This window comes from Hemicordylus capensis, chromosome 3 (genome assembly GCF_027244095.1).
Source record: "Hemicordylus capensis ecotype Gifberg chromosome 3, rHemCap1.1.pri, whole genome shotgun sequence".
Taxonomy (NCBI): domain Eukaryota; kingdom Metazoa; phylum Chordata; class Lepidosauria; order Squamata; family Cordylidae; genus Hemicordylus; species Hemicordylus capensis.
This window is the reverse complement of record NC_069659.1, coordinates 164,236,161-164,249,659: the sequence shown is the minus strand read 5'-3', so window position 1 is coordinate 164,249,659 and position 13,499 is coordinate 164,236,161. Positions and strand designations below refer to the sequence as shown.

The 13,499-nt window shown below is 44.8% G+C and overlaps 1 protein-coding gene and 1 long non-coding RNA gene across 7 annotated transcripts in view; one reads left to right on the top strand and one right to left on the bottom strand.

Annotated features, from left to right (window-relative positions):
• LOC128349315 (uncharacterized) overlaps positions 1–13,234 on the top strand; it is a 53,855-nt gene extending 40,621 nt beyond the window's left edge. Inside the window, exon 6 of the long non-coding RNA XR_008318729.1 lies at positions 12,887–13,234. This is a non-coding gene — a long non-coding RNA (uncharacterized LOC128349315). The remainder of the gene's footprint in view (positions 1–12,886) is intronic.
• GPC6 (glypican 6) overlaps positions 1–13,499 on the bottom strand; it is a 1,119,686-nt gene that overhangs the window by 407,405 nt on the left and 698,782 nt on the right. The window lies entirely within an intron of this gene.

The following is a 13,499-nucleotide window of genomic DNA, read 5'->3' as shown; positions in this document are numbered from 1 at the left end:
GGAAGGCCCCACTCTGAATGCACATGTGTGCGCACTGCTTTGACTCTGCTGCTCAGAACAGAACTTATTCCTCACATAGATGAAAAAAATTAGAGAGAACACTGATTTGGGGTATTTAAAGGACGACTTGCTCTCACATGATCCTGCCTATGGAGATCTTCCAGAAGGGCTGGGCTCTGCATCCCACCCCTATCTGAAGTGCTGTTGTGGGGACATGAGACAAAGTTTTCTTGATCATGATTTCAGAAGTCTCTCACCTGGAAAACAATACCCCCTCCCTTATAACTCTCTGAGTATTCATAGAGACATTCCTACAGGCAACCCTATAATGTAGTTTAAGATGCTCCTGATGGATTGATTTTTATGGGCATACATTTTGTCACCTTGTAGTTCCTCTAAATTATTCCTCCTTCACTAAAAGTATGTTACTCAGGACACTGCATCTGCGGAATTGAAGGGGCGATGCGCTACATTCATTCATTCATTCATTAAAACAAACAAACAAAAATGTCTGCCTACAGGCAGTAATGGGCTGGATGAGGGATAATAAACTGAAGCTGAATCAAAGCAAGAAAGAGGTGCTCATTGTTGGGGATCATAATCTGCAAGATGGGATAGAACTTGCTGTTCTGGATGAGGTTACACTCCCCCAGAAGGAACAGGTTCGTAGCTTGCAAGTGCTCTTGGACCCGGGTCTCACCTTGGTGCTTCCGGATGAGGCTGTGGCCAGGAGCACTTTTTACCAGCTGCAATTGATTTGATGACTCCACCCATTCCTTGAGGGAGAATGACCTAAAAACAGTGGCATGCCAGCTGCCTTTGTACATAGTTCGGAAACTTCAGTTCAAAATACAGCAGCCAGATTAGTCTCTGGGTTTTCTCAGAGACACCACATTATGCCTATTCTTAAGCAGTTGCCCTGGTTGCTGATATGTTTCCAGGCAAAGTACAAAGTGCTGGTTATTACCGTTAAAGCCCTTAAGGCTTAGACTGCCTTTCCCCTACAAGATCCCCACCACTTAATAAGATCATGAGGAGGGGTCTGTCTTTGGGTGCCACCAGTTCAACTGGTGGTGACCTGGGATCAAGCCTTATCGGTTGTCAACTCTGTGTTGTGGAACACACTCCCCATGAATAAGAGGATTATTTTCCTTGGTGGCCTTCAGGAGAGTCTTAAAGACCCATCTTTTAAGCCTAGCTTTTAATGATATCTAGTTTTAATTTTAAATTTTAATCTGGCTTAAATATTATTATTTTATTTTAACTGTTTTATTATAGTGTTTTTGATTTAAATAAAAAATGCCCTGAGCCACTTTAGGAAGGGCGGTATATAAACTGATTAGATAGATAGATAGATAGATAGATAGATAGATAGATAGATGTAGGTACATAGGAAGCTGCCATATACTGAGTCAGACCATAGGCCCATCTTGCCCAATATAATCTTTACAGACTTGCAGTGGCTTCTCCAAGGTTGCAGGCAGGAATCTCTCTCAGCCCTATCTTGGAGATGCCAGGGAGGGAACTTGGAACCTAGATGCTCTTCCCAGAGTGGCTCCATCCCCTAAGGGGAATAAATTACAGTGCTCACACTTCTAGTCTCCCATTCACATGCAACCAGGGCACAACCTGCTTAGCTAAGGGGACAAGTCATGCTTGCTACCACAAGACCAGCTCCAGGACCAGCAGCTGCACAAAGAATTTGGCTCAGCAGTGAACTGAACTGAAACAAACAATCTACTTAAAGGGCTATAGAATCTTGATTCATTCTGGTTATCATTTTGTTTTCTTGTTATTCTCATTCAATTAAAATCATTGCAGTTAATTAAAGAGGCATGATTGGCTTATTTGGATCTGAAGATGCAGCACTTTGCAGTATGTGCTGTGATTAAAACATATGAGATATAGTTAGACAGATTTGTACAAGAGGATTTGACAGCCTGAACACACATTTACTTGGACAGTGAAATATAATTCTAATTTGGAGCCCTTTCTCAGTTACAGCTTATATGAATATGCATGCCTCTTAACAGAGTGACTGATGCACATTGTGCATTGTTCTGTTTTGTTGCACATATACTTTCATTTCTTCTTCTTCTTCTTCTTCTTCTTCTTCTTCTTCTTCTTCTTCTTCTTCTTCTTCACTTGACATTTTGGGGAAGGTTTTTTAGCATTCTTAAGACTAAATTATTTTTTAGGGAGTTACCTGCTGGTTAGCATAGCTCTTCCCCTTGATTTTTATGCTGCTTAGAAGTCAACAGAATGTATATGTATGCCACTTCTTTTTGAGTTTTCAAAAGATGAATAGAGAATTCTAAAAAAATGATTAAAAAACTAATTATGAGATTCTTTTAATTAACTATCAATTTTGTAGCTTCAAAAAATAAAGTAGAAATCACTTGCAGACAACAGATCTCATTACATGTGAATATCTCTAGATTGAGGAGCTTGTTGCTAGACTGAGACTATACAGATAGATTTAGGCCATAGGTGGCACAGAAGTATAAAAACAAAGAAACACAGTAGTCCCAACCGATCCCTACTGTCAACAAACCACTTATATGTGACATAACTAAGGGTTGGCAAAACATTTTATGAATACACCCACTGCAACACCACTGGCAGCTCATCCTGGCCAACCCCAAAACCAGATGTGTCACAGCTGCCAGTTAGTGCTGCTGACTCACGCAGACATGCACACTCATACCGCCATGATAAGATGGACTGATCCCCTGCCCAATGTATGGCTGTCAGCCATGGCTCAGCACCAATCTGAGGCCATGGTGTTATCATTCAGAAACAAGCAGGCAGGTAGCAGTGTCGCAGGATGCATGCTGGAGAAGAAGAAAAGAAAGAAGAATTCTTCTCATGGTAAGAGCCTAGAAGATTTGTTTTTTGTCAGACCATTGGCCCATCTAGCTCAATATTGCCTGCACCAGGCCATGACTGCTCTTGTCTCTCTGTGGCTGGCAGGCAGGCAGGATGGAAGGAAGGAATGTCTGATTTTGTGGTTTTCTTGTCAGCACCACTGAGTATAATATGTGATGTTATTGCTGCTATAACTGTCTGGTTTTGCTGGATCTCTGATTGACAAAGGCAGAACTCGGGTGCCCGCCTTCCTTGAGTTGTGGATTGTGTGTTTGTGAGATGGTGTTGTGGTGAGAAATGGATGTGTCAGCTGTGTGAGTGTGTGTGTGTGTGTGTGTGTGTGTGTGTGTGTGATATTTCTTGGTGATTGCTGTGATGAGCTCCATATCTTGCCTTGAGACTAACTTATGCATTACTCACTGCTGTGGTCTGCTCTGCAAACTTTATTGCAAGGTCTACTCAGTCAAAATGTGACTGAAGTTGCTCTAGTTAAGCTTATATCTATGCTTTCTGCTGAGAGTGCTGCTTTGGCAGTTGTTGCAATGCTAGGAAGTTTCATGAAGAGTCATAATTGTGTGTGAGAGAGCAACCTGTGCCAATGATGTTACTGCAATGTAGGCACTGTGGCTGGCAGTGGATTCTGGGTCAGTGATTCATTTTTGGCCAATTTTGGACTGTATTTGAAATGTGTGTTCTGTGTTGGGAAGGACAGATTCACTTTTACTGTAAGCTTCTGCAGTGTTTTTTTAAGGCAGGGTTGCAAACTGCATTGCAAATTGCAATGCAAAACTGTTCCAGCCATAGGGAACAACAGGGAACTCAAAACATCCCATTGTTCCCCATGGGTAACTCCTAGGGACACCAAAGTGGGTTGCCTAGTAGGGCGTGATGGGTGCTACCTACCACCCAAAAGCACAAAAGAAATGGGCAAGCAGGTGATGTTTAACAAATGTTTAACATTTTCCCCCAATCCCCATAATATCCTATGGGTTTGTTTGTTTTTTAGAAAGGTTAAACAATTTTGAAAATTGCCTGCTTGCCCATTTCTTTTGTGGGTTGGGTAGTAGGTAGCACTCATCATGCCAGGGCCGTCCCTAAGGGGTTGTGGGGCTAGGAAGATGCTGAAAGGCATCATCTCACACTGCATGGGAAGAGACAATGGCAAACCCCTGCTGTATTCTACCAAAGAAAACCACAGGGCTCTGTGGGCACCAGGAGTCAAAATTGACTTGACGGCACACTTTATGTATCCCTAGAATTGTACCAAATTTGGCCCAAATCCATTCCCACTTGCACCTCAAACATCCACGCATCTGTCTTATTGAATCAGGGTGGATGACCTCATCACAGACTTGCAGTTGAGGTGCCCCTTTGTGTCACTCAGTACAACTGCACCAGATTTGGTTCAAATAGGTTAGGTGTTCCACAAATTAGCCCACTTGAGCCGCAAATGTTCATGCATCTGCCATCTTGAATCAGGGTGGATTAATCATTACAAACGGCACCCTTGAACCTTCCCTATTTGTCCTTAAAGCTCTAGCAAATTTGTTTCAAATCGTTTAGGCAGTTTATAAGTTAGTCCAGTTATGCCTCAAACGCTCATGCGTTCGCCATCTTGAATGAGGTGGATGACCTCATCACAAACTATGCCACTGACGTGTCCTTATGTGTCCCTATAACTGTTCCAAATTTGGTTCAAATCAGTTACTGTATTTTACGGACTATAAGACGCAATGGACTATACGACGCACCTTAAATTTAATCCAGTTTTTGAGAGTTTTCCTTCTCTGAGCTTTCCTTCTGAGTTTTCCTTCTCTGAGCTTTCCTTCTTAGTTTTCCTTCTCTGAGCTTTCCTTCTGAGTTTTCCTTCTCTGAGTTTTCCTTCTCTGAGCTTTCCTTCTGAGCTCTCCTTCTCTGAGCTTTCCCTCTGAGCTCTCCTTCTCTGAGCTTTCCCTCTGAGCTCTCCTTCTCTGAGCTTTCCTTCTGAGCTTTCCCTCTGAGCTCTCCTTCTCTGAGCTTTCCCTCTGAGCTTTCCTTCTCTGAGCTTTCCCTCTGAGCTCTCCTTCTCTGAGCTTTCCCTCTGAGCTTTCCTTCTCTGAGCTTTCCCTCTGAGCTCTCCTTCTCTGAGCTTTCCCTGTGAGCTTTCCTTCTCTGAGCTTTCCCTCTGAGCTCTCCTTCTGAGCTCTCCTTCTCTGAGCTCTCCCTCTGAGCTTTCCCTCTGAGCTCTCCCTCTGAGCTCTCCTTCTCTGAGCTTTCCCTCTGAGCTCTCCTTCTCTGAGCTTTCCTTCTCTGAGCTTTCCCTCTGAGCTCTCCTTCTCTGAGCTTTCCCTCTGAGCTTTCCTTCTCTGAGCTTTCCTTCTCTGAGCTTTCCTTCTCTGAGCTTTCCTTCTGAGCTTTCCTTCTCTGAGCTCTCCCTCTGAGCTCTCCTTCTCTGAGCTTTCCCTCTGAGCTCTCCTTCTCTGAGCTTTCCCTCTGAGCTCTCCTTCTCTGAGCTTTCCCTCTGAGCTTTCCTTCTGAGCTCTCCTTCTCTGAGCTCTCCTTCTGAGCTCTCCTTCTCTGAGCTTTCCCTCTGAGCTTTCCTTCTCTGAGCTTTCCCTCTGAGCTCTCCTTCTGAGCTCTCCTTCTCTGAGCTCTCCCTCTGAGCTTTCCTTCTCTGAGCTTTCCCTCTGAGCTTTCCCTCTGAGCTCTCCTTCTCTGAGCTTTCCCTCTGAGCTCTCCTTCTCTGAGCTTTCCCTCTGAGCTCTCCTTCTCTGAGCTTTCCCTCTTAGCTTTCCTTCTCTGAGCTTTCCCTCTGAGCTTTCCTTCTCTGAGCTTTCCTTCTGAGCTTTCCTTCTCTGAGCTTTCCCTCTGAGCTCTCCTTCTCTGAGCTTTCCCTCTGAGCTCTCCTTCTCTGAGCTTTCCCTCTGAGCTCTCCTTCTCTGAGCTTTCCCTCTGAGCTCTCCTTCTCTGAGCTTTCCCTCTGAGCTCTCCTTCTCTGAGCTTTCCCTCTGAGCTCTCCTTCTCTGAGCTTTCCCTCTGAGCTTTCCCTCTGAGCTCTCCTTCTCTGAGCTTTCCCTCTGAGCTCTCCTTCTCTGAGCTTTCCTTCTGAGCTTTCCCTCTGAGCTCTCCTTCTCTGAGCTTTCCCTCTGAGCTTTCCTTCTCTGAGCTTTCCCTCTGAGCTCTCCTTCTCTGAGCTTTCCCTCTGAGCTTTCCTTCTCTGAGCTTTCCCTCTGAGCTCTCCTTCTCTGAGCTTTCCCTCTGAGCTTTCCTTCTCTGAGCTTTCCCTCTGAGCTCTCCCTCTGAGCTCTCCTTCTCTGAGCTTTCCCTCTGAGCTTTCCTTCTCTGAGCTTTCCCTCTGAGCTCTCCTTCTCTGAGCTTTCCCTCTGAGCTTTCCTTCTCTGAGCTTTCCCTCTGAGCTCTCCTTCTGAGCTCTCCTTCTCTGAGCTCTCCCTCTGAGCTTTCCTTCTCTGAGCTTTCCCTCTGAGCTCTCCCTCTGAGCTCTCCTTCTCTGAGCTTTCCCTCTGAGCTCTCCTTCTCTGAGCTTTCCTTCTCTGAGCTTTCCCTCTGAGCTCTCCTTCTCTGAGCTTTCCCTCTGAGCTTTCCTTCTCTGAGCTTTCCCTCTGAGCTTTCCTTCTCTGAGCTTTCCTTCTCTGAGCTTTCCTTCTCTGAGCTTTCCCTCTGAGCTTTCCTTCTCTGAGCTCTCCCTCTGAGCTCTCCTTCTCTGAGCTTTCCCTCTGAGCTCTCCTTCTCTGAGCTTTCCCTCTGAGCTCTCCTTCTCTGAGCTCTCCCTCTGAGCTTTCCTTCTCTGAGCTTTCCCTCTGAGCTCTCCCTCTGAGCTCTCCTTCTCTGAGCTTTCCCTCTGAGCTCTCCTTCTCTGAGCTTTCCCTCTGAGCTCTCCTTCTCTGAGCTTTCCTTCTGAGCTTTCCCTCTGAGCTCTCCTTCTCTGAGCTTTCCCTCTGAGCTTTCCTTCTCTGAGCTTTCCCTCTGAGCTCTCCTTCTCTGAGCTTTCCCTCTGAGCTTTCCTTCTCTGAGCTTTCCCTCTGAGCTCTCCTTCTCTGAGCTTTCCCTCTGAGCTTTCCTTCTCTGAGCTTTCCCTCTGAGCTCTCCTTCTGAGCTCTCCTTCTCTGAGCTCTCCCTCTGAGCTTTCCTTCTCTGAGCTTTCCCTCTGAGCTCTCCCTCTGAGCTCTCCTTCTCTGAGCTTTCCCTCTGAGCTCTCCTTCTCTGAGCTTTCCTTCTCTGAGCTCTCCTTCTCTGAGCTCTCCTTCTCTGAGCTTTCCCTCTGAGCTTTCCTTCTCTGAGCTTTCCCTCTGAGCTTTCCTTCTCTGAGCTTTCCCTCTGAGCTCTCCTTCTCTGAGCTCTCCCTCTGAGCTCTCCTTCTCTGAGCTTTCCCTCTGAGCTCTCCTTCTCTGAGCTTTCCCTCTGAGCTCTCCTTCTCTGAGCTTTCCCTCTGAGCTTTCCTTCTGAGCTCTCCTTCTCTGAGCTTTCCTTCTGAGCTCTCCTTCTCTGAGCTTTCCCTCTGAGCTCTCCTTCTCTGAGCTTTCCCTCTGAGCTCTCCTTCTGAGCTCTCCTTCTCTGAGCTCTCCCTCTGAGCTTTCCTTCTCTGAGCTTTCCCTCTGAGCTTTCCCTCTGAGCTCTCCTTCTCTGAGCTTTCCCTCTGAGCTCTCCTTCTCTGAGCTTTCCCTCTGAGCTCTCCTTCTCTGAGCTTTCCCTCTTAGCTTTCCTTCTCTGAGCTTTCCCTCTGAGCTTTCCTTCTCTGAGCTTTCCTTCTGAGCTTTCCTTCTCTGAGCTTTCCCTCTGAGCTCTCCTTCTCTGAGCTTTCCCTCTGAGCTCTCCTTCTCTGAGCTTTCCCTCTGAGCTCTCCTTCTCTGAGCTTTCCCTCTGAGCTCTCCTTCTCTGAGCTTTCCCTCTGAGCTCTCCTTCTCTGAGCTTTCCCTCTGAGCTTTCCTTCTGAGCTCTCCTTCTCTGAGCTTTCCCTCTGAGCTCTCCTTCTCTGAGCTTTCCTTCTGAGCTCTCCTTCTCTGAGCTTTCCTTCTCTGAGCTTTCCTTCTTTCCCTCTGAGTTTTCCTTCTCTGAGCTTTCCTTCTGCGCTTTCCTTCTCTGCGCTTTCCTTCTCCCCTCGCCTCCATCTCCCCTCCAAGCCCTTCCACCACGCCCTGCTCTGTCCTCTTGCTTTCGTTCTCTTGCGGGGTGAGCAGCAGCGAGCCCATGTTGGTGACCTGCGGTGGCGGCAGCCGCTGGTTGTTGTTCATAGCGGCCGCCAGCAGGCAGCAGCCTCCCTCACTGCAGAAGCATCGGAGCGGCAACCGGAGGGAGCCTGGGGAAGGGGGCAGCGGGCGGGCTGACTAGGACGCTCCTGGCAAGCCCCAGCGAGAAAGGAAGGGAGGTAGGAAGCGAATCTTCCCTGCTTGCCCTTCCTCCTCCTCCTCCCCCCCCCTCTTTCCCGACAAGCCCAACTTCCAACTTCTCCCCGGAGTACAAGACGCACCTGAATTTGGGCGGTTGTTTTTCAAGGAAAAAAGTGCATCTTATACTCCGTAAAATACGGTAGGTGGTTCACAAGTTAGCCCACTGGCACCTCAAACGTTCATATGTCTGCCATCTTGAATTGAGGTGGATGACGTCATCACAAACTATGCCGTTGAGGTGTCCCTGTGTGTCACTCACTACAATTATACCAAATTTGGTTCAAATTGGTTAGGTGGTTCACAAGTTAGCCTACTTGTGCCTCAAACCTTTATGCATCCACCATCAAGAATTGGGGTGAATCACATCATTACAATCTATGCTGTTGAGGTGTCCCTATGTGTCCTTACAACTGTGTGTCCCTATCAACTTCACAATGCCTGGACCAATATGAATATGAATATATTGGTTCATATTGGTCCAGGCATTGTGAAGTTGATAGGAACACACACACACACACATGCACTGCCGGCTGATCTCATAAGCTCTCCTGAAGAAATGTAGGCTAGTAAGCACAGAGCAAACTTGGATATTAGATATCCAAACTTTTATATTGAAGCAGTCTTAATGGAAGAGACAGAGTGCAGGCTAGAGAGTATCTGGGATGAAAAGATCTCTTGCAGCAAAGCACACTTCTGTGAAGAAGCAATGGATGCTCTCCCTCTAACAATATAAAAGCCAACAGTCATTTGGATCTGCTTCTAGCACAAATCAAGAGAAGATATCCCTGAAAAGTGAATAGCCCTTTCTGTCATGGAGCTCAGTTAGGAAACAGGAATATAACTCACTCCCAACTTCTTATCTGAACTGGATGCAGTGCTGAGTATAGAGAGTTCTCTGTCTTAGACCAACAGCCTCGTAACTAATGTGATTCCCTTCGCTGACACAGCGAAGCATTTTCAGACTGCAAAGATAAAAGAAACGGATGGAACGTGAATAATTAATAACCTGAAGCAAAATGAGTCGCTGATTTTTCAAAACCACATGGCCCTCGTTTGGAATAAAAGGGAATGCTAATATTCTACTGGCGAGAACTTTTGGAAACCTTTAGGTGTTCCAAGCCAATGATTTAAACATCTGGCTTGTAAAAATGCCTGTTCTTAACATCAGAGGATTTGGTTAAACAAAATTTCCTCTGTGGAACACGAAGACATATGAATTGAGTCAGCACATTGCACACCTGAGCCACAATACAATTAGAAAGTTAATTTGTCGAGAAGTTCACAGGCTAAGAGAGACATTAAAAAGCCTGCAAAGCAAACATAAAAGGAAAATCACGTCAGATAAAGATGAGGGCACAGTTCCATGGGTGACCATAAGATGTAAGGCTACTGAAGAGAGAAAATGCTGTTTGTGCTTCTCTCATTCCTGAAGCATTTGAATTTCCCCAGTCCTAATCCTAAAGCCATAGGACTAACTTCATGGATTTTTTTCCTAGGTAATTATGTGTACCTGGAAATCTAAGGTTGCAATGCTATAGCTGTTTACTAGGGAACAAGTCACCCCAAGCTCAGTAAATATGCATTGGACTGGGCTGTAAGATGGAAGTTCAAAAAATGTGCTGTCCTCTGCTACTGAAATCTCTTCCTTGCTGTAGAGGTGGACCTAGTTTCCACTACCATGTCCCTTTCCCATGAACTTCGCACCAATTCAGTTTATCTATATGTATTACAAGCAATAATAATAGAATGAAATAAAGTGTCATGGCTGCCGCTAGGTATCCTGTTTCCCAAAAGAACAGGGAGTAGTACCTTAGGAGATGGAGCTTGGTGCTCACCTTCTCTTGCAGTGTATCCCTGAAGGGAATTTTTACCTCAGCCAGGTTCTACTACAGGGAAAGCAGGCAGAAGGAGAGTCAAGCAACCCACGCGCTCCACACACTTCTTTTAGGCTTGAAACTGCATCTTTCCACCCCAGTTTTACTCATAATTGGGACAGACATGAATTTAAAGAGATGGGGCTGCCACTCTTACATTTACTTTGGCCTTTATATCCAACCCTGTACCTGCTCAAAATAACATTTTGGTTGTGACAAAAATCTCTCTCACATTTTTAACGACAATAGCCAATATCTGCTCCGCCCCCCCTCCCCTGCTGGCTTCCCTAACACAAGCAGTCTTGGTGAGGCACCATATATAGTCACTCCACCATGGGCTGGCTACCCTGGAGTAATGGGAAAGCTTTGGTGGGTTGGATATGCTCTGCAGGCTTTATACTAGCTAAGCCTTCTCTATGAAATTTTGATGGTGGCTGGAAGGGATTCTTCATCTAACTGAAGAGTGGGGTGAATCACAAGTGATACCAAAAACCCCAGAGTTTTAGAACTGAAGGGATCATGGAGTTCCTCTAGTTCAACCCCCTTTTTAGTGTAGGAATTTGCTATACTGCACGTTGCAGTCAGCATGACCAGATCATGACACAAGCCCTCTTCCAATTTTTTTTTAAGCACAACGTAATGATGTATGATGTCCCGAGTGTGTCCAGAAGTCCCGCCCCCAGCACATCACTTGCTCTCCCCCCTGTGCTGCTCATGGCTATGGTGTGCATCTGTGATGTAATCAATCAATTAATTAATTCAGTAAATAGCAGATAAATTGGCCTACCCAAAGATGGGGATTGGGACCAGTCATAGAGGGACGGCAGTTTTAACCTCCACCTTCCCTGCAGTGCCAATCCAGTTCCCTGATGTAACTCCACTGGCACCAACAGGAACTTTGTTCCAGGAGGGCACACAGCAACTATGGGGGTGAGGTAGGGGTTGAAATTTGATCAGGGCCATGGTGGGCCAAAAGCTTCACACTCCTCCCCTCACATCCATGTGGCCCAATGGAGGTGCTATTGAATGGTGATTAAAATAAAAATAAAAATGTTAGCCCTAGTCATATGCTTAGTCTGACCCTGAAGCTAGCAGCAAACCAAAGTCATTACTCTAAAATTTAATACATCCCTGACTTCAACAGCTCTCTTTGTTTTAAGCCCTTTTGTAGTATTTTCACTGAGAAAATGCAAGTACTCCTGTATCTGATGGAAGGTAGTTTTTGAGGGCCAGATAGGCTTTATGCTCTGTTTTTCTGAAGAGCAAAGATATGAGACCCACAACCCCTCCATATGCACTGCAGATTGCAGAAGAATGTAACTTAATCCTGCATAGAAAGGCCCTGAGGATATGAATTTAAATTGTCTGAGAGAAACCTAATGTATTCCCCCCTCTCTCTCTTTCTCTCTCTCACACACACACAAATATTGCAGTGCTGAAGTGAAGTGTGGTGGAGACTGTTGCGCTGTGAATTAAAAACAACAGAACAACATACATAAACATGTCATAGACCATCAAAATCTTTGTTGTTATTTTCCCCCACCATCACCAATTAAGTTCTTGAGAGCTCCAACCATATTTCCTAAAAACGAAAGTGATAAGCAATGTACAAGCAAACGAATATCCTAATTTATTTAATGTCATTTTAATGGATTCAATTTACTTCTTTTTTCTTATGCAAGTGTCAACTTCCATTGCAGGCAATAATTCTTGGCTTTTATTGTTAATATATCTTTTGTCCTCACAATTACTTGCAAAATGCTAATCAGGCTTATTTCCGGCTTGATTCTATTAGCTTACTACTTCAAAAAGTGTGGTTGCTATGATTTAAAGACAGTTTTTGAAGAGCCTTGCCCTCCTCATGGCACTGGAAATTAAACTCCCCCTCCCCATACCAAACTTTAGCAGACTGTTTATTCCATCAGGGGTAATTTGCTCTAATTAAGACGTGTGTGTTCTGAAAATGTAGCCATTTCTTCAGGAAATGATTTGGTGTGTGCTTGTTGCATATTAGCTTCGTAAACAAACTCAAACCTCAAATTACAGCAAGAACATAGGATTTGCCCTACTGGGCCAGTCACATGACCTGCAAGAGACATTTGCTGCAACAGCATATCTCATGCTTCAAAGAAAAACACAGAATATAAAGTGTACCCTCAATTCAGGATTAGGGTACAGACTAGAACTTTCTTCCTGAGCTCTGAAAGTGGTGTATCTGCACTGCAGCACAACTAACTTGAAAACTGATATGCAGCTCTAAAGTAATTGGCTGACATCCTGACTAATGAAGCACGGGTGCATGAAAAAAGCACAGTGTAGCATCGGTGCTTCTGAAGAGTTCCAGACTAATGCTGCACTGGTACTAGTGTGTCTCTGGGTGTGGGAATTTCAATGAACTCCCATTCCCTTGGAAGCCCTGTGTGTCACTCAAAAATATGGCCCTGAGGGCTGTGTGACCCTCAGGGACATATTTCTGGATGGCACACCCAGGAGAAGGGGAGGCTGTTGAAATCTTCTTCCTGTGCTGAACTACTCTAAATGGAACCCATGAACCCAGTCAGTATTACCTTTGGCAACAGAAACATACTAAACAAACATGATGTAGATATACTAAGAGCACAGGGCATGAAGTCCCTAGTTCAAATCACAATTCATTTACAGATTTATTAAGTGACCTTAGACAAGCCACTGTTCTCCCAGTCTTATCCATCTCCAGCCTATGAAATGGGGATATTAACACTGGCCTGTTTTACATTTTAGGGATCCTTTACACTGCAAGGATGATGGAGAAAATGGAGATGAAGCACACATTGAAAAGTGTACAAATGCTACATGAGATTGTTAAAAGGATGCATTTTACAAGAACTACTTAACTTGCTTCAATCAAATGAGGAAAGTAGGTACCTCTGACTATTTTAAAATTTAAAAAAACTGAAATCTTGGGAGAACTTGGATTTCTTAAATAAACAGTAATCTACTTGAAATCTTTGACCTCCCTATCCCTCTCATTTCCTTTTTGTCATGTATCTGCTTTTTAGATTGTAAGCTTGTGAGCTGGGCTTTGTGCTCTTTTATATTATTGTACAGCATCTTGTCTTTTTTAGTAACTAATAGCACTCTCATTATTTCTGGAAACATGCTTTACTGTTGCGAGTATCGCTAAATGGTTCGGGAAAGCTTTCCTGATCTATACAGTGTATTATACCTTCCTTGTTACAATTCCCTGCTTAGCTGCCTCTGTCACCTTCACAACTTTATTTCAGAACTTAGTTAATTACCCTTTGATCTGCTAATTGCTTGTTACCTACAGATCCCTTGTTCTTCCTTGCATATAAAAATGCCGCTCCTTTCACATGAATTGTCATACTGGGAG